Raw genomic sequence first — 21231 nt, 5'->3', positions numbered from 1 at the left:
GCCGCGGCAGGTGTGCGGTAGTCGCCGTCGTACTGCTGGGCGCCGCTCTCCTCGCCGTCTCCTTGGCGCTGCTCCTACCCTCGCGCGTGGTGACCCGCAGCACCAATGCCGGCGTGTGCATCACGACAGGGTGCGTGGATCATGCGGATACCTTGGGCCTGCACCGCAACGGGAGCGTCGTCGGACCGTGCGACGACTTTGGCAAGTTTGTCTGCTCGCGCTGGATCGAAAAAGACCTCAACATAGTGCCGTCGGTGACCATCTATCGCATGGGCAAGTGGCTGTTCAATCTGGCGCACTCCCGGTGGTACGAGGACTCCGGCAACAGATTTGCGGCGAGAGTGACGCGTTTCGCGGACGCCTGCATGCATCGGGAATCCCGGACAGGCAACCACAGTGACGGCGGCATCAAGCAGCTCTTCGAATTCATGACCGAAGAACTATTCCCGTGGCTGCTGCCCGACGCCAACAGCACCGGCGACGGTGACGGGCTACGAGACGACGGCGACTACGCCTTCACGCTGGCCACCATCGTCAACATGTCCGTCGTCTGGTACGTGCCGCTCTGGTTCACCGTCGACCTCGTCACACCCTCGCCGGGCGACGGTGCCCCGTCGGCGCAAAGGTCCGTTAGCGTCAGCTCGACGTCCGTGGCATACATCGCCCAGCGAATGCACCGGGAGGTCGAAGCGCACAAGCTCTACAAAATGTACGTGACACTCTTGCTCGACGTCGTGTTCCTCGGAAAGGAGCTCGCGCCAGCCTTTCGTGCTTTCCTCAAAGTCATGAGCGCCGAAGTCCAGCGCAACGTCTTCGCAAACCTGTCGCTGGGCTTCATCGCCAACCACGTCGAGCCTCGGTTCGTCAAAATCCGCCACCTGCCGGTGCTGGTGCCAAAGCTCGACGCCCGCGACTGGGTCGACGCGCTGCAGTCCGCGTTCGGGGCGAACCCGCCGCTCACCGAGGAGGACACGCTGTTCGTGACCGATGCCAGGCTCCTGCACGCCGTGAACGTCCTCTTCGCGTCGTACACGGCCCGGGAATTGACGTTTCACACGGCGTGGTGGTTCGCCCAGTTCATGGCCGCCGTGTCCAGCGACGGGATACACGCCTTCATATTGGGAAACAAGGTGGGCAGCGAAGTCTACCCGGTGCTCTGCGGAGTCCATATCGCCATGGCGTACAACGTGCTGCTGTCTCGCATCCACTACGGCACCGGCACTGCCTCCGCCGACCCGAGGCCGCCAGTGACGCGGCTCTTAAGCTACGTCCACGAGACGGCAGTCGGGAAGATTCGGACCTGGACGAGCGCGTTCGGTTACCAGGCGATCAACGCTGTCACCTCACGCCTAGGCAACGCTACCACCGTGGTGTGGCCCGAATGCAAACAGAACGAGAGCGGCGACGCTTGGTGGGGGGAGGCCCTGTACGGTCCCGACTACGACAATGCGACGCGAGGGTTCTTCGGGCACTGGCGCGAGATCCGACGGCGGTTGCAGGGGTCTCTCAACACCGACGCCTATCAGTCCAGCCTCCGCGTGTTCCGATTGCAGTCGTCCTACCTGGCGACGTACGACGTCGTCTCTAACGCGATTTCCGTCGGCGTCCAAGCAGTCACGGAGCCCTTCTATGTGGCTGACGGTACGAGTGCCATCAATTACGGCGGCCTGGGCTTTCTCTATGCCTTGCAGGTAAGGCGATTTCGTAACAACCTTAAGTGAAGGACGCTGCATTCTTAATTACGCGTAAATGAACACACGTCATGTATGCTCGTGTTAACAGCGTTTTTATCACAACCAGTATGCATGACGAAAAAATTTGGCTCCTGAATCGGCTTATATGCCGCGTTTGCACACGATACGGGTTACAGGTTGCATCGCTTGTCATCCTTTAAAGAGCAGAATCGGGTGGTAGACAGGGCGATATACCTCACCCATTTTAGCTTTACCATGTTGCATTTAAATAACATTCATGCAGCTATCAGAATTCGTCTTTTGTTAGCCTTTGTTTCCGCTTATCTGTCATTTTTTACATCCTCTTAACACTGCAGGTAATTTTCCTGCTCTGTCTGGAAATTTCTCGCTGTTAGCTATTGTCGAACAATGTAGTGATTACGATTATTATTTGTCGGCATCCTCCTGGGAAAGGGCTGCGACAAATGTTCACCTAGACCTGTTTGACTAGGACACTAGGGAGCCTACATGCAAGCGCTGTTTGCATGTAGGCTCCCTATAGGACACCAACTGCTAGCGCCATCTGTCCGTAGCAGGTGCAGACCAGTCGGGACGGTCAATGGGGACCGCCTTAAAAATTTATAAACATAAATCACATCAATGATGTAACCTGGGCCGGAATAACGGAATACGATTCCGCTGGCTCGCACCCACCCATATGGGCGAGGCCTTGGCCAAGTTGATGTATCACGGAGGACTAATGGCGCTTTCGGAATAAAAAACAGGTTGGAATAGTTTTACGTTATACTCGCCCTGTACGGCATTCTCTCACCAAGCGCAAACAGTGGCTTCGTAGCAAAAACCCTGGGTACTATCGTCACTTATATGTAACCGCTGAAATGGATATAGAGATTTGCGTTGAAAGTCGATATCTATGTGGGTGTGCTAAACGCTGAAGTCATTTCGTACTGACGCAAAGATGCTCCTGAAAGTCGTCCAATTTGCTTTCGTTCCGACCGGTCAACGAAGTTCGAAGGCCACTTGTAGAAATATCTGTGGTGAAGCAGTATTGCAGGGGCAGCTCATCATCATCATCATCATCAGCCTATTCATGTCCACTGCAGGACGAAGGCCTCTCCCTGTGATCTCCACTTACCCCTGTCTTGCGCTAGATGATTTCAACTAGCAGCCTGCAAATTTCCTAACTTCATCATCCCACCTGATTTTCTACCGTCCTCGACTGCGCTTCCCTTCTCTTGGTATCCATTCTGTAACCTAATGGTCCACCGGTTATCCATCCTACGCATTACATGGCCTGCCCAGCTCCATTTCTTCCACTTAATGTCAACTAGAATATCGGTTCTCCCCGCTTGTTCTCTGATCCACACCGCTCTCTTCCTGTCTCTTAACGTTAGGCCTAACATTTTCCGTTCCATCGCTCTTTGTGCGGTCCTTAACTTGTTCTCGAGCTTCTTTTTTAACCTCCAAGTTTCTGCCCCATATGTTAGCACCGGTATAGAATGCAATGATTGCACACTTTTTTTTTCAATGACAGTGGTAAGCTCCCATTCATTATTTGGCCATGCCTGCCGTATGCACTCAAACCCAATTTTATTCTCCTGGAAATTTCTTTCTCATGATCAGGGTCCCCTGTGAGTAATTGACCTAGATAAACGTACTCCTTTACAGACTCTAGAGCCTGACTGGCGATCCGGAATTCTTGTTCCCTTGCGAGGCAGGGGCAGGTATATAGGTATATATAGTGCCTGTCCCGGTAGCGGGACAAGCACTGCGCAGTGCAATATCATTTAACGATAAGATCCATGAAATAACACTGTTGCGGATAGCAGCGAAAACCGGAAGCCCAGTTCGAACGCGTCGATGTCTCGGCTCGACACTGTGCCGCGGTTGTCCATACACACGTCTGAAGAGAGTTCATGTGAACGCGGTCACGTCGGGTTCGGTCAGTTCGATGTCTGACTAGATGTCTGACCCACTAGACTCGGGTTCGTGTAAACGTCGCCGTATTGAATATCATTCCGCGCCACCTATCTTCCCGCGCATGCAGGTGGCGCGCACCATCAACGCACTCACGCTCCTGCTCGACGGCGACCACACACCGTCGGCTCGGGTTCCTCCAACCAACGCCACCGACGCCAGCGGGGCTCCAGGACAGGTTCTGTGGAAGCTGGGCGGGTGCGCTTCCTCCAACGCGTCCGCCCGCGTGACGTCGCTCTACCCCGCACTTCCGGCGCTGGAAATCGCGCACGACGCCTACAAGCGGTTCCGCGACGTCACACAGGACGTGCCCCTCAGGGGCCTGGAGGAGTACAGCGCAGAGCAGGTCTTCTTCCTGACGGCCTGTCACGTGACCTGCTGGACGGCCAGCACGGGGCACCGCATGTCGCCGGAGTGCACCGACGCGATGAGCAACTTCGCGCCGTTCGCCGAGGCCTTCGGCTGTCCCGCCGGTTCACCCATGAACCCGCGCGAGAAGTGCCGGTTTTTCTGAAGTGCCCGCGCGATCTCTAAAACGATCGAGGGTTGCTCGAAAACAAAAGGAAAAGAGCACATTTTTCACTTCGCCTTCTTTTTCATTCACTCTTAATTTTAGCCAACGCTGTGCCCTATAGTTCCCGCTTCTGCTTCTTGCTCCCTTATTCTTTTTTATTGTTTTTTTTTATCGGGACTGCGCGAAGCAGCTACCACGTCATGTTACAAACTGTCCGCCTATTGAAGAGAGAATGTTAACATGCTGTATAGTGATGAGTCTACGGCGTTACTACATTTACTACATGACATAAGACTGCTGTAATTCTCTTCGGCGTGATTCCTTGTCTTCATTGTGCCGCCGTGTTGTTATACATTTTTTTTTCACTTTTAAAATAGGTGTGTTAGTCTGATAACGGAAGACTCCGAGGAAATGCTGCGAACAGACTCTCTATACACGCTGTCTTCACCTGCTTTCCATTACGGCTGTTATATTTATGGAGCAGGCAGGGATCATTCATTAATGTTTTTTTAGTTGTTTTCCTAGAACACCACTCGAGGAAATGTCTATACGTGCAGTAGTGACAATTCTCCGTCGTTACCGATGTTTGTGCAGACTAGGGGGCTGTATCAAGTGGTATAAGACGCGTATTAAACATCCCCAACCCCCAACCCCTTGAGCGATGGGAGACCTTGTTATCCAGCCCCGCCCTACCGATTCAGCTCGCACTGACGGACAGGGGCCAGGAGCTGCTGGGAACATATGGGTCCCGTAACTAGGGAACCACCCCGTCTGGTGCCTGTGGGCACCACCAATATATTTTGGGCCCAATAAAAGTTTATTCATCATCATCTGCGTATGAGCAAGAATAGACATGCCGAGCAAGAGGACAGAAGTGTAGAAGTTGCCAACAGAAAATTAGTGTTGGCTACAGAGAAGAGAACTAGTCGGCTACAGAAACAGCGGAGTCTGAAAGGAGAAATATGAACAAATAGGATGATGATCATAAAAACATTTATTTAAAAAATCTGTCAGCCCTTCCACTGGGGTGGAGCTGGAAGACGAACGAAGCTGTACTATGGTGGGAATTATGTATTTCCAATTATGACTATTAAGATGTGATGGTGTAATTGGTTATTTGAACTATTAAAGAATGAGAAATATATATGATCCAGTGGTTTTCACTTATTTAGTGACCACAGGGATTTGTGGTCGCTACGGTACACCGCCATAGGGTGTACGGCAAAGGTTGGCACGTTCTTTATAAACACGTCACCAACGCCGCGCGCGTCCGGTGCGAACGCGGACAAAACGCCGCCGCCGTCGACAGCAGTTCTGCGCGTTGCTGGTGCTGCTCCCCTCCCCCTCCCTCCCTCCCTCCCTCACTCCACGGCTTTTCGCGCGACGGAAGAAGTCGCGTTTGCTCGCCGCCGTGCGTTCGCTCCCTCGCACGCTTTCACTCGCACATACAGCATACGGCCAATGAGAGTTTTTTTTATACACGCGGACACGACCATTGTAGACTGAGCCCTTAACAGCTTCGCTGTAAAAAGTATGTGTGGCTCTGCTATCGCAAACATCAGAGACCAGCCGAAATGGGGAAAGCCTAGTAAAGAAGTGGCAAACCACACACTTAGTCTAACTTTTGCTGGGCTTCCCCCATCCCCGCTGGTCTCTGGTGTTTGCGATAGCAGAGCCACGCATAATTTTTTCCACTGCGAGAAAGAGGACCGCCGAAGCGAGCGCCCATTAGCACCGTTAGTCCCAAGTCGTTGCAAGTTGCGAAAGTTCCTGAGCACCCACAACCCAAGGTCTTCCAGTCTCCTCTGTTTCCTGGCGCTCAGGATTTCTTCGCGATGTTCTGCGTAATATCGCGATGAATTCAACCGGCCACGTTCACGAGACTCCGGATCTTCATTTCTTCGCCTACGCGAACTCTCGGCTTCCCGCAATCTAAACTCGGGATGTTCTCTTCAGGCGACGCTTGGTTTCAGCTTCCCTATGGATGGATGGAAACAACTTCATTAAAATCCGGCGAAGTTTAACGACCCGGGCTCAGGTCTCCCATGGGGGGACTTCGAGGCCTTGCCTCCTCGCCACCTCCCGGGCCCGCTGGACTGCCCACTCTCGTGTCTTGAGGTTGGAGCTGCGCAGAGCGGCGGCCCACTTCAACGCAAGAGCCTCCGGAGCTACTGCCATTTTCGCTGCTATTACAGGACACGCCCACAACATGTGCGAGGGTGTCGCTCTAGTTGCATGACATAACTTGCAAAGAGCATTCGGGTATTGCGTCTGCTACAACTGAGCTTCCCTAGCTCTCGCTTCAGTCTTTCGGAAGCAACGAGTGTCCAGTTCTCTGATCGAAACCTGCCGAGCCGCCGCCAGAGGCATCGGCTGCAGTCACGGACACCGGGCGCGTTCGACGCGAACGCGGGGAAACGTGGTCGGCGTCCGCAGCGGCTCTACGCGTCCTACTACCAACTGGAACCGCTATGCGGCGCGATGCTATTATTGCGATAGCAATTATATGGACACTTCAACCGGATTTCTGCCGTCGGCGTCGCCGTCGTCGTCGCCGTGAGGTTCCGTATAGATTCCAAGGCGATAAAATCGTCGCCGCCCGCCGTATGCGCGAGGGAAAGTGCGCGGGGGACGCGCGCTATCACGGAGAGCGAACGCACGGCGGAAAGCAAACGCGACCGTCGCGCGAAATGCCGTGGGGGTATGGGGGGGAGAGAAGCGGGGCGACGCTGTGCTACGGCACCAAATGCGTATCTTGCAACCGGGCGCAAGGGGAACTGGCAACGCAATCTCCCACGCGAACGCAAAAAAGCGGGAAGGCAGCGCGGGATGGAGGGGGGGGGGGGGGAGCAGCTTCTACTCTGCCAACAAATACGCTTGCACTGGCTGTGGTGGCGGTCGCCCGCACCGTCTCTTATCTCCAAACGGTTCTGACCTTTGTATACGCTGTGCATTCGCCGCTCAGTTTCCGTTGAAGCGATAGACCACACGATTCTTCACCCGCTGCGGCGGCTGCGCTTGCTGCCAGCGTTTTGACAGTCGTTGTCTGCGGTCATTCAGTGTGATCTATTCATGTTTGCTTGTGCGCGATGACACCACGCTTGTCAATTCAGTTAGAAAGCGAATGTGTCCAAGTTTATGCAGCCATCAGCCCTCCCACGTTGGCTGATTTATTATGGCAATACTGCTATTTTTCGCACAAGCCCATGCCATATGGTATAAGTCTGCCTTCTGGCCACAAAATTTGCACTGCGCTGAAAAAGACTCGGGCTCAATGGCGTGAAGTCTGGCTCGATTATTAAATGACATAGTAGCCGACGGAGGTGGGACTCTTCTGATTTATTAAGACCCTTTGCGGGCCCTGGCGGTGTGTGCCTTTCAAGACGCAAATGCTGCAATATATCTGAGTATGTTATTAACGGAGAGGAGGAGCCTATGTCAGCAAGGGACGACGTAGACGGATCCCGGGGAAGGAAACCTCGGACCGAAGCATGTGCACGCTCGTTTCCCTCAACCCCCTCGTGACCTGGTACCCATATCAGCTGCTTCCGTGCAGCTCGAGTCTTACATTGATTAACAATTCTGCATACCAGCGGCGTGATCCTACCCCGCAAATAATTTCTATAAGCCGCCTACGAATCTGTAATAATGTATTCGGACGCGAAGTGTGTCGCGGCTGGGGCTATCGCCACTTCCTCCACAGCCAAGGTTTCCCCGTCACGAACTGAAAGCCCGTCTACAACCTGCATTTGGTGCGCCCCTGAGATTGTCTATATCTCCTTTACATGGCCCGCAGCGTCCACGAAGAAGCCTCCATCTGTTCTTGAATAGCACTTGTTCATCATCTTGCTCCCTACCGCTCTTCTGGCTTGATGATGCTCCGGGTGCATGTTTTGAGGAAGCAGAAGCATTAAGATTTTGCTCCTCCACTCTGGAGGAATGCCTTGTTGCCCAGCCACTTGTTGCGGAATGCAGATGTTCAAATCTTCCAAGACCCTGCGGCCCATCTTGGTTGTGGCCAATCGTATTACGTGGCGTGTAAGATGGGCGGTAATCAATTCATCAGCCGTATTGTGCACTCCCAGTTGTAGCAGACGCTCCGTAGACGTTTACATGGGCAGAGCGAGCGCGTTCTTATAAGCCGTTCGAATAATAACGTCCAAGTGGTTTAGATCGCTCTTCCTCATCCGAAGGTACAAGGCCACGTATACACTATTCTGCACAGGATAAACGCCTGTACTAGCCTAAGGATGTCCTTTTCTTGCACACCCCTCTTCTTGGTAGTGACCAGAGGTAAAATACGGATGGATGATTTACTCAGACAGCATTCCAAGCTTAGTGATCGCGGCTGTGTTCACGCCCATGTTGGAGCCCCAAAATCCGTAGTGTCTCCACCTCGGGAATAGGTTTGTCATGGACCGAGATTTACAGCAGTGCAGAATCCCCCTTCCGCCGCAAGACGAGGGGCTCCGATTTGTCCGGGCAACAGTGCAGTCCGCATTCTGCTGCATACATTTCAACTGTGGTGGCAGCCTCAGGGAGTACACCCTCCATCTGTCCCAAGCTAACATCCGTTGTCCATATGGTTATATCGTCCGCGTAAAGGGCGTGACGAATTCCCTTTACGAAACTCAGTTGTTACGGCAGGTGCATGAGGGCAATGTTGAAGAGCAGTGGAGAAAGGACCGCTCCCTGAAGCGTACCCCTGGTACCCATGAGTATCGGCTCGGACCTCGTGTCACTAATCTTGACGTTTGCTTGCCGATCTTCCAGAAGTCCTTAATGTAATAAAAGGTACGGTTTCCGCAATGAGTACCCTGTAGATTTTCCAGAATCTTGGAGTGTTTCACGTTGTCCAAAGCCCACTTAAGATCCAGCACCAGCCAGCGTGGCCCTACTGTTGCACTTTCGCGGGGGATCAATCGCCTCCATCTTCCACTGTAGAAACACGTCCTGGGTTCATAAGTGTGTCCGAAAACGGAACATCGGGTGAGGCAGAAGGTCTGGGTCGTCTAGATACGCCGATAGGCGCAGTTGCGCCGCCTTCTCCGTAAGCTTTCCTGCCCAAGATTTGAGCGAGATTGGCCTCAGGTTATTGATGTTCACGCCGTTTCAAGGCTTGGGAATGAAGGCGACATCAGCCGTCTTCCACGCCCTGGGTAGCTTTCCACTTCTCCTGCACTCGTTGATGTATTGCGTGAGTTTTGAGCGCCTGCCGATTAAGACTGGTAAGCAATCCCAGCGCCACATTGTCAATCCCTGGCGCCGTGCCCTGCCTCATGGCCATAAGCGCTACATGTAGTTTCTCGACCTCGAACTTCCGATCCAGGTCCGGATTCTCCATACCTTCATCCTCCCGTACTGGCTCGTTTTCTTTCACTGTACACCGATATTTGCTGGTGAGGGCTGCAACCAGCTGCTCGTCCGCGCCCGCGAAGCCGTGCAGGGCTCTCTTGAGGTTACGTTGCTGCTTCCCGCGCGACGTGGTGGGCTCTATCAAACATGTAAGAAGACGGCACGCCGCCTTGGCGCCGAGGCTGCATTTCATGACCGGCGATACCCTGGCGGGACAAGAAGCTCTCGTCCAGCAAGCACGTCGAGCAGCCATGGCCAGTGGAGTCCTGGAATGAGGACACCACCCACTCGACCTCAAGAGCAACGCCCTCGATGGTCCAAACAAATGTTCTCTCTCTCTCTCTTCACGGAGTCGCATTTGGCCAACGAATTGTTCTTTGCCAAGGTCCATGCATACTCTTCCGCTTGTCACGTCGCTTCCGCGATCTTGAGCTTGTTGTTATACTTTTGCCTCTTCCACCGCCACGTGAGGCCTCTTCTCGCCTCCTATAGATGTAGCAGGTGGTTGTCAATAGCTGGAACTTCTTATGAAGTCTGGAGGGTACGCGTAAAGCGATTCCTGACTCCAAGCAATGACTCAGCCAGCTATTAATTGAAAGAGTACTGTATGCCCGTATCATTGAATTTATACAGAACAAAGACTTGCTTAGCCCCTGCCAAATTGGATTCCGACCATCATGTTCAATTTGGCATGCTCAGGTTGGCTTAGGTAGTAGAATAAAATTAGCACGACGACAGAGGCAATTGGGTACTCTTGTGACATTAGACATTTCCAAAGCCTACGATAGTGTAGAACACTTAATTTTATTAGATATATTGCGAAATCTAGAGTTTCCATATTATTTTGCAAACTGGATTGGTGAATTTTTAAATGGAAGAACATTTTACTGCTCTCGAAGAGGCTTTTCCTCGAGAATACATAACCAGTCACGTGGTGTTCCTCAAGGAGCTGTCACTTCAGCATTACTATTTAACATTCGGTTGTGTTCCAATCCTCGTCATCAAGATGAACAAGCATGCGTATACGCAGATGACATTGCTTTCTTCACATCAGACAGTGATATTCACTCTCTATATTATCGACTACAGAACTACCTCTACGCCATAGAAACCTGGTTAAACAAACTTCGCCTTTCACTTAACGTTAAAAAATGTTCGATATTGGTTTTCCCTATTAACAATCACGTTAACATATCGCTATCCTATCGCCTCGAGACTATACCTCAATTTGAGTCAGTGAAGTATTTAGGTGTAGTCTATGACGGTTCCCTTAGCTGGCTTGACCATATTGACCACACATTTAAAAAAAGGAGTGAGAGCAGTTGGCATGCTACGTAAGCTATGCAACAGTCGGTCCGGGATGCGGAGAGACCCACTTTTAATGATATAAAAGATGTATGTGCGGCCCATTTTAGAATTTGGATGTATATTAATTTCTGGTGCGCCAGCTTATATATTACGCCCCCTTGTTCTGCTTAAGCGGGAATCTCTACGATTGTTTTGCGGATTACCGAAATTTGTTGGGAATAACATACTACACCAAGAAGTCAGGTTGCCATCAATAGTGTGTAGATTTCGTTTGCTGACGGCGCAAACATTCTTAAATTTGTATGAATCCCATATTACAAGATTGGAAAACATATTCATTTCCCAGCCTGCATTATTCTTCGGAGTATACTGGCCTCTGTTTCATACACCACAGGTGGTCTTTGTACAAACAATCCGTTAATTTACGTATCTGGGAGGTGCCGCCTATTTGTGATGTGCGAGAGAACCTACAAATGTATGACAACTACCCAAACAACGCAGAACTTCTCTCTTATAATATATTAAATGGCCGATTACAAGACCATTTATTGAGTTTGCTATAAATACGGTCATTGCGGCAGACGCCTCACAGTATGAAGGAAAATGTGGAATTGGAATTTTCTCTCCTGCTCTAGACTGGTCATTCGCAATCAGGATTCCGGACTTCTTTTCCGTATTTCGGGCTGAATTCTAGCTGTAGCTTTAGCCTTACGCAATCTAAATTGATCAATATCGGCGGTAATAATGATAACGGATTCTTTATCATTATGTTCCTCGCTCACAACAAATAGTGTCACTAACCTTTTGCGTACATTTCATTTTCTAGTGCCTGCCTACATAAATTTAATTAGATGGCTTTGGGTGCCTGGACATAAAGGATTAGTCATGAACGAAATGGCTGATAGTCTCGCGAGAGCGGCCCTCAGTGGTCCTGTACTACCATTACTTCCTACAATAGCTTACCTAACGACTACTAGATTCAGGACTTCTACAATTATTCAAGACTTCTTAAACCTAGCTGTAGCTAATTTTCAGCCAACGTTTTTCTTCTTTAAGGAAAAAATATTTTAGAATCAAGATTTACACAGCTTGGTTTAAGCTTTTCAATTCTAAATATCCTTTCTCTAGGAGCCTACTTTCTTGCAAAGTGCCACATGGATATTTGCTCAGCCGTGGAGGAATTTATTGTTGCTTCAAAGAGATTTTCGTGAATTCGTAAAATATAACTTTTGTTCATTTCCTCCAGTGAACTTTACCAATTTTAGTATTAACAAAGGTTGCCTAATACCATTCAAATCTAGCCAAATCCCCCGCAGTGGGTGTGCGCCATCATTATAAGGCATTCCATACCATACCATGCGCTCGCTGAATACGGCACGAGATAGAAGAAGAATGCACCGTCAGCTTTGACGCGTCTTCGCCGCCTGACGTTATTTCCAAATCACTGCCATGGCGTCGAACGCACCCGGAAGTAAAGCTCCCGTCATTACCAGCAGGTGTGCTGGAGTAGTCATCGGTCTGCTGGGCGTCGCCGTCCTCGCCATCGGCTTGGCGCTGCTCCTACCATCGCCCAAAGCCTCCCGCAGCGCCGATGCCGGCGTGTGTGTCACGGCAGGGTGCGTGCACCAAGCGGAGACCCTGGGCCTGCACCGCAATGGCAGCGGCGTCGCACCGTGCGAGGACTTTGGCAAGTTCGTCTGCTCCCGCTGGACCGAAAAGTACATCGAGGGAGTGCCGTCGGTGACCATCTATAGCATGGGCAAGTGGCTGCACAATCTGGCGCGCTACCGATGGTACGATGACACCGGCAACAGAGTTGCGACGAGGGTGACGCGACTCGTAGACGCCTGCATGCATCGGGAATCCCAGACTGGCAGCCACACCGACGGCGGCATCAAGCAGCTCTTCCACTTCATGACCGAAGAACTCTTCCCGTGGCTGCTGCCCGACACCAACAGCACAGGCGACGACGATCAGCAACGAGACGACGGCCATTACGCCTTCACGCTGGCCACCATCTTGAACATGTCCGTGGTCTGGTACGTGCCGCTCTGGTTTACCGTCGACCTCGTGACACCCTCGCCGGAAGACGGTGCCACGCCAGCGCACCGGTCCGTTAGCGTCAGCTCGACGAGCGTGGCGTACGTCGCACAGAGAGTACACCGGGAGGTCGAAGCATACAAGCTCTACGATGGGTACGTGGCACTCCTGCTCGACGTCGCGTTTCTCGGAAAGGAGCTCGCGCCGGCCTTCCGTTCCTTCCTGATCAACAGGAGCGCCGAAGTCCAGGGCAACGTCTTCGGAAACCTGTCGGCGCGCTACGTCGCGAGCCACGCCGAGCCTCGGTTCGTCGAAATGCGCCACCTGCCGCAGCTGGTGCCGAAGCTCGACGCCCGCGACTGGGTCGACGCGCTGCAGTCCGCGTTCGGGGCAAAGCCGCCATTCACCGAGGAAGACACGCTGTTCACCACCGACGCCGGACTCCTGCACGCCGTGAACGTCCTCTTCGCTTCGCACACGGCCCGGGAACTGACGTTTCACACGGCGTGGTGGTTCGCTCAGATCATGGCCGCCGTCTCCAGCGATGCGATGCAGGCGTTCATCATGGCAAACAAGATGGGCGACGATGTCTACCCTGTGCTCTGCGGAGGCCACATCGCTATGGCGTACAACGCGCTGCTGTCCGGCGTCGACCACGTCACCGGCACTGCCTCCGCTGATTCGAGGCCACCGGTGACGCGGCTCTTGAGCAACGTCCACGAGACGGCAGTCGAGAAGGTTCGGACCTGGACGAGCGCATTGGGTTCCCAGGCGATCGACGCTGTCAGCTCGCGCCTAGGCAGCGCCACCACCGTGGTGTGGCCCGAACCGAAACAGAACCAGAGCGGCGACGCTTGGTGGGGGGAGGCCCTGTACGGTCCCGACTACGACAACGCGACGCGTGGGTTCTTCGGGCACTGGCACGAGATCCGACAGCGACTGCGCGGTTCTCTGAACACCGACGCCTATCAATCGAGCCTCCGCGTGTTCCGGTTACAGTCGTCCGACCTAGCGACGTACGACGTCGTCTCTAACACGATTTCCGTCGGCGTCCAAACAGTCACCGAGCCGTTCTATGTGGCTGACGGCACGAGTGCCATCAATTACGGTGGCCTGGGCTTTCTCTATGCCTTGCAGGTAAGGTGACGACGTAAATGCCTTAAGAAATCTATGAGGGAAGCGCCATTTGTAATTATGCGTAAATGAATACACGTCACGTATGCTAGTGTTAATATTGTGTTTGTCACGACCATGTTAGTACGCATGTTGAAAAAATTATGCTCTTGAATCTGCTCATATGCCCCGATGGCACACGATACAGGTTCAAGATTTTGATCTATCATGGGAGGCTAATGGCGGATTTGGAATAAAGAAAATTGCGCAGCTTGCACTAAATTGTGCAAGGATGCTAAATTGTGCAAGGAACAGCGGAGCTGGTGATCACCTAGCTACTTCCAGTTTCGCTAGGCTCGGCTAAGTTTTTCTACGTTCGGTAAGTTTTGCTAGGCTCCGAATGATACTCCCGATGAGCACGCAAACCGACTGGCGGCACGACGAGCTTCTAGCTGAACGGCTTCTTCGGGAGTCTTGTACATCTTCGGCCGTTCCGTGTTACATTTACCCAGTGCGAAGTCTACGAGAATTGTGTGTCGCCGTGGCGGCGACATGATCTTTATAATGAGTGTGACGTCATGGCAAGGCTTCACAAACTGTTGTCATGACTAAAGAAAGCAAGAATTGCGGCGCGAAGCAAAGACATGGCTGGGCGAAGCTGGGTAAGTGATTTCTAGGCGATCGCATTGACGGAGCGGGTCTGCTGGAACGCTGTGTCGGCATTGAAAGGCGGTGTCGATGTTGGAACAACGCCACCTAGACGGTGTTGATTGGAAGCTGCGCTATGCAACGCGCAGTGACGTCATAGCTTGCGCGGCGGCGGAGCGTTGCCGGAGCTAGGAGAAGCGAGGCGCAGCTGTGACAGGTGGTTACTAGGCAACGCAGGTGACGTCATCGTTCAGCGAGGTTTGTTGTTCGCGACACACGGACTTGCGGTTGGCTTAAACAGCTCCGCTGTTAAAACAGATTGGAACAGTCTTACGTTATACCGGCCCCGTACGACATTCTCTCACCAGGCGCGAACTTTGGCTTTGTATCAAAAAGCCTGGGTAGCATCGTCACGTCTATGTAACGACGAAAACTTACATACACAGATATGCGTAGAAAGTCGATATCACTGCGGGTGCGCTGATCGCTCAAGTCATTCTATACTGACGCAAGTATATTCCTGCAACTCGTTCAATTTATTTCGTTCCGACAAGTCACCGAGGTTCGAAGGACACTGTTGTGGAAATATCTGCAGTGAAGCAGATGTGCAAGGACAGGTATATATATAAATGTATTGTGAGCGCATTTTGCGCATATCGTCGTCGTCATCTGTAGATACGACTCAGCATCTTGTGTGAGCGCTATTTGTGCATATCGTCGTCGTCATTTGTACATACGACTCATCATCACCTTTTGTCTCGTGCGGTGCTTCGTCTCTGACTCGGGCGGCCGCTCGGAAATAAAGGCATCGCATCGGCCGACGTCTCAAAATTACGCACTAGGGCTTCGCAGCTCAATATATATATATTGCAATTGTCGGTCACGCGAGAACAAGCAAGTCTTGGAAGAGAGAAATTTAAAGCCCAGTCAAACTGTACTTCAAGGACCTGCGAAGAAAAGCATTTCTATTAAAGACACTGGCTCCGTCACATGCTGGTTTTAAACCACTTTCTTTTTCGTTTAAAGCTTCGCGTTGCATGCATTTAAAAGCGCAAATAAGTAAATACGAAAACTTAGATATGGGCCCTCAACGGAACCCAGAAAACCGGACACTGAATTGCGATTTCTCAACTAAGAGAGAAAAATGCAGACTCGTAAAGTGTATACAGGTACAAAGCGTGAGAAATGTACTGAATACAGTGAACTCTCACTTGAGTGAACTTCAAGGGGGCAAAGGAAGTAGTTCACTTTACTGAAAGTTCCCTAAACTGAATATTCACTATATTATGGAACAACATAAGACATACCAGACATCGAGTCAAAATTGTGAAATGCAATTTATGGAGTTGTGATTTAATTAATTATGGGGCTTTACGTGCCAAAACCACGATCTTATTATGAGGCACGCCGTAGTGGGGGACTCCGGAAATATGGACCACCTGGGGTTCTTTAACGTGCACCTAAATCTAAGTACACGGGTATTTTCGGATTTCGCCCCCCATCGATGGAGTTGTGATTTATGGAGCGTAACACTTACGTTGCTGCCTATCTCATTTTCAAAATAAAAATCTAATTTTCATTTGTGCTGATGCTCTTAAAGTGCAACAAGTAACAAAGCTGTTCAGAGAGTCTATGTTTTTGTTCACTTGCTCTGGCACAGCTTGTTGCTGAGACACGGAGTCTTGCAACTTTCCAAGGCGGATATCCTGCATCAGTCACGGCTAGAGTTGCCGCATTTGAATCTCCCTCTGCCATTGCATCTTCCTCATCAGCACTAATTTGTGGGGTCTCAAACGTGTCCTCGGGGCAATGGAAGACTACAGATGTCATCGCGGCCGCCGTGCCGTTGTAATTGGGAAGCTCCGCAGTATCCCTGCGCTGTAGAAGTTCAGTGAGCGTATAGGAGATGTGAATAGGAGAATAGCGTGGCGCCCGTGATGCCACGTGAACCTCCTCATTCGTGAACCGGACAGCAGCAGGTCGAATCGCTTTGTCAGGCTGGGAATCTGCCAGTCGAGTTCATGTAAGCGCTGGCCGGCCTGGCTCAATGGCCGTCGAGTCGTGCTAAGCCAGCGCGACTGCATGGGATAGGTTGGCCCAGTCCCGCCCGTTCACCGCGCGCCTGTGAACGCGGACGGGTCAGGACGGCCATCGCCGAGACTTGCGCGGGATCAATGAGACGAGCTTCATGCGCCGGTAGCGGGACAAAGCACTGCGCAATGCAATCTCATCTAACGATAAGGGCCGTGTATAAAGCTGTTATGGACAGCGGCGATATCCGGAATCCCTGTTCGAACGCTTTGATGTCTCGGCACGACGCTGCGTGCCGCCGTTGTACAGAGCCGTCGGGAGCGAGTTCATCTGAACGCGGTCATGTCGGGTTCGGTCAGTCCGACGTCCGACTCGACCCGCTCCCGTCGGATTCGTGTAAGCGTAGCCATATTCAATCTCATGCCGGACCACCTATCTTCCCGCGCATGCAGGTGGCTCGCACAATCAACACACTCACGCTCCTGCTCGACGGCGACCACACACCGTCGGCCTGGGTTCCTCCAACCAACGCCACCGACGCCAGCGGGGCTCCAGGACAGGCTCTGTGGAAGCTGGGCCGGTGCACTTCCTCCAACGCGTCCGCCCACGTGACGTCGCTCTACCCCGCACTTCCGGCGCTGGAAATCGCGCACGACGCCTACAAGCGGTTCCGCGACGTCACGCGTGACGTGCCCCTCCGGGGATTGAAAAACTACAGCGCCGAGCAGGTCTTCTTTCTGACGGCCTGTCACGTGACATGCTGGGCGGACAGCGCGGACCACCGCATCTCGCCGGAGTGCACCGGCGCCATGAGCAACTTCGCGCCGTTCGCCGAGGCCTTCGGTTGCCCCGCCGGTTCGCCCATGAACCCGCACGAGAGGTGCCGGTTTTTCTGACGTGCACGTGCTCTTGCATTTTGCCAACGCAGTGCTCTGTAGTTGCCGCTTCTGTTTTTCACTCGTTTATAGTTTTTTATTGGTTTTAGCAGGACTTAGCGAAGCCGCTGCCACGTCATGTTGCAAACGGTGTGCATATTGAAGATACTATGTTAACAAGCCGTACAGTGACAAGTCTACGGCGCTACTGTACTTACTTCATGACATAAGGGTGCTGCAAAGCTCCTCGGTGTGATTTTTTTTTTTTTTTATTGTGATGCGTCTCATTACACCCTTTTTTTTTCGCTTTTAATATACGTATGCTGGTCGGATAACGGAAAATACAGAGGAAATGCTCAGAAAAGACTGTCATACATGCTGTCTGCATACATGCTTCCCATTGGTGTAAGCCTGTCATATTTATGGAACCGGCAGCTGTAATCCATGTTTTCTACGACCCCACTCTAGGAAATGTCAATACATGCGGCAGTGACAATTATCCGTCGTTACACATGTTTGTGCAAGTAGCGTGCTGTATCAAGTTCTACGAGACGCGTATTAAACATTTTTTTCGGCAGTGAAGCCGCTTTTGATAGCTGTGCACGCCGCGGCCTGAAGGCAGCCTATAACGACGCGAGACCCTTGAGAAGCACTGTAATGAAGGGCTGTGAATTTCGACCGCCAGGATTTGTGGGAGAGCAGTGTAGTATACGAGGCCGTTGTTGAGTTCCGCTTGTGGCGAAACGTGGCCGCCCTGCATGCGCGACTGGGCATTCCACCGGCGACCTCGCGAGGCTCGGTATACGTACGACCTCTGCTTGACTGAGAACAATGTTGACGTTGATTCCTAAATTAATATGGCACATACCCGCGAAGGGAATCGGCCACAGAGCTTCAAATGAAACGATTGGGGTTTTATTAATATAAGTTCCCGCGACTATCAGCATGTGATGAGTACCATATTTACTCGCATAATGCTGGCACTTGTTTTCACGCAAAATCGATGTGTAGGGAGGGGAAAGGGGGAGGGGCATAATTACGCGGGGAGAATTTTCCGAGCAAGGGCTTAGGTGTCACAGAGAAATTGAAAATCAAGTTGCTGTAAATTGCGGTTCTCACACCAGCCACTGCAAGCTCAAACAAAGTATTACTACATACGCAGCATTACATACCTTTGTAATAAGAGAACAGGCTATTCAATGGCAAGAACTGCAAAGACCCTTTATTTGCAAACATTATTTGCAAGCAGTAGCTGAACCGGGAGTCACTAAACAAAAAAACATTCAGAGCGTTTCCACTACTGTGACGATGAAAGCCAGCGAAGCTGTGACTAAGGAGGGTCTGCTATAGTGAACATTGCTATAGTGAATTTATATATTATCATTATGGACCATATTGAGCGTCTTCGACATGTTCGTCAAAGAGAAAGGACACCAGCGTCTTGTTTTCGTCGGCCAAGTTTTTTATGGCCAAGTAGTGCGTTTGCTGCGCCAAGTCCGCCCCATTGTCATAGGCTAGCGTATCAGCCACAGCCTTCATAGCCGCGGTACACTGCATGACTTCGTCAGGATCCTGACATCAGGATCCTGGAAGATGTGGTTAAACGAGCGTCCGTCCCATAGCGAGTCCAAAGAGCAACTGCTGATAACAGCGCGATCTCTACGCCACGAGACAAAGCGACACACCGATTGGTGGAACGTGCCGCCACCGAGTATCGCGACACTTCTGAAAGAGGCATCGGCGGTCGCGAGCGGTATAACTATGGGCCATCCATCATCCGTTTTGACACCTGTGCTAAGGCACAACTGGCGGGAAACCGCCACGCACATGGAGCCAAACCACCACGCACATGGAGCCGGAATGCTTGTACACGCCGGTTGGTCAACGGACGCGATCTCCTGAAACCTAGCTCTTAACAGCCCGGCCGTAATAAATACTGTGATTATGGGCAAACCCATTGTAAGCAGGTTCCATCCCGCCTAGCTCCTCCATAGTGTTGTGCCATACTACGTGCCTATCATCGAGGCGACGGGCGCTCTCACTTCTACGCGACCAATCAAGAATTCGACGTGGGAGACGTCAGCAGCCACCCCGCCTGGTTCCTGCCGACGAGGAGACGAAAATGGGATTTAAGGGAGAACCGTCCCATTGTTACGACAGAGAGTCGCCACCAGCCGCCCAGTCGATCTGATGCGCTCTTAGAGCTACATGTACGCGATTATCCACTATCTGTAAATATTGTATAAAGCTTTTCGTTTCTTCCTCTTCGTCTGCTGAAAGAGTCCGTCTCTCGTCCTCCCCCCCCGAAGTCACCACAATAGGCATGTCGGGCACTGCCTAGCTTCCCAGCCAACCTGCGCACGGGCACAAGTATGACACACACACATACACACACAGTGACAATAAAACACCAGATAGTTTACTGGGTCTCCCCAAGAAGACACACTGCCTTCCAGGATGCTTGATGAACGGGCAGGAGGCAGGTTGGCAAAAAACGCGGTAGGTATTCAACTGTGCTTAGTGATGCAGCCTTCGGCATCCGTCATCGCTCGATGCTCTCGGATGTCGTGCTTGGAAGGCGCCGCTACCAGCTGCTTCCGCTAGTGTCGTTGCGTCGCGGTCGTCTCCCTAGCACCTTCTTCGGACGGTGGCAACCCCATTCAGGACCTCCTCACCCACATAACGACGATAAAGAGGGAATAGAAATGGTTTCAGGCGCAAAAAAATTAGACGCGGACGACAGAATAAAAGACACGGACTGACGCACACTCGCAACTGACTTTTATTTTCCCCGATGCTTCACTTATATACCCTCAGGCATGCGTACAGGAACATGAACAATGAGTTCACAGAAGATAGACACCAAGCCTAATCACATCCTATCAGCAAGGAAACTAAACTCATTCTCGTAAAGAGGCAACGACGGAACGCTGATACACTGGTCACCAAACTTTCTTATATACATCGCCTCTGCTAGTTCCCGTGCCACCGTATCCTCACTTTTCCTAATATGCATGTTCTTTCCAGCAAAGGTTCACACGTGCACACTCTGCAGTGATGAGGCAAATGCGAATCCTGTCCCTTTATTGATTGATAGTACATGCTCTCGTAGGCGTTCATTTATACAACGCCCAGTTTGGCCGATGTATACCTTGCCACAGTCTAAGGGAATCATATGCACGACACCGACTGAATATTTCTTCAAAAAAGCACAGACAAGGTCCATCTAAATAGGTCGCGAAGCTTGTAACGAAAAGCGTGCCAAAACCTATCGCCAGAGATAGCAGTTGGTGGTGCACGATTGAAGCGCGACTAGGTGAGGGAGGGGGGGGACAATTGTCCGAAAATTTTTAATCAGAATACCGTCATACGAGTAAATATTCCGTTTCAAATATTTTTGCTGTACTAAAACAACAAATGTTAATTTTGTTCCTATTTCACAATTTACAAGTTCGTTCTTGGTGACATCTACCAACCAGTAATTCTGGCGCAAGACTTGGCAAGACTGTGCAAACCAGCTATTATGTCGTGCGGAATGGCGTTGCTCACTAGAACGCGATAGCGTTTATGGCCCCGTGTCGCAGAAAATCCGTCGTCGGCAACCGGCGTGTGATCGCGGGTGGCGGAGAAAATCATCCAACCACATCGACCGCGCAGGCGCCTCCACGTGGTGCAA

The 21231-nt window shown here is 51.6% G+C and overlaps 1 protein-coding gene and 1 long non-coding RNA gene across 2 annotated transcripts in view; both read left to right on the top strand.

Moving 5' to 3' along the window:
• LOC125941294 (uncharacterized) overlaps window positions 1-21231 on the top strand; it is a 148166-nt gene that overhangs the window by 94408 nt on the left and 32527 nt on the right. The window lies entirely within an intron of this gene.
• On the top strand, window positions 1395-17297 carry LOC125941655 (uncharacterized). Its single transcript, XR_007464543.1, has 3 exons — window positions 1395-1691; window positions 3742-3849; window positions 17241-17297. It is a non-coding gene; the product is annotated as an uncharacterized LOC125941655 (long non-coding RNA).

The sequence above is a fragment of the Dermacentor silvarum genome, chromosome 11 (assembly GCF_013339745.2).
Source record: "Dermacentor silvarum isolate Dsil-2018 chromosome 11, BIME_Dsil_1.4, whole genome shotgun sequence".
Classification (NCBI taxonomy): domain Eukaryota; kingdom Metazoa; phylum Arthropoda; class Arachnida; order Ixodida; family Ixodidae; genus Dermacentor; species Dermacentor silvarum.
This window is presented reverse-complemented; position numbering and strand designations above follow the sequence as displayed.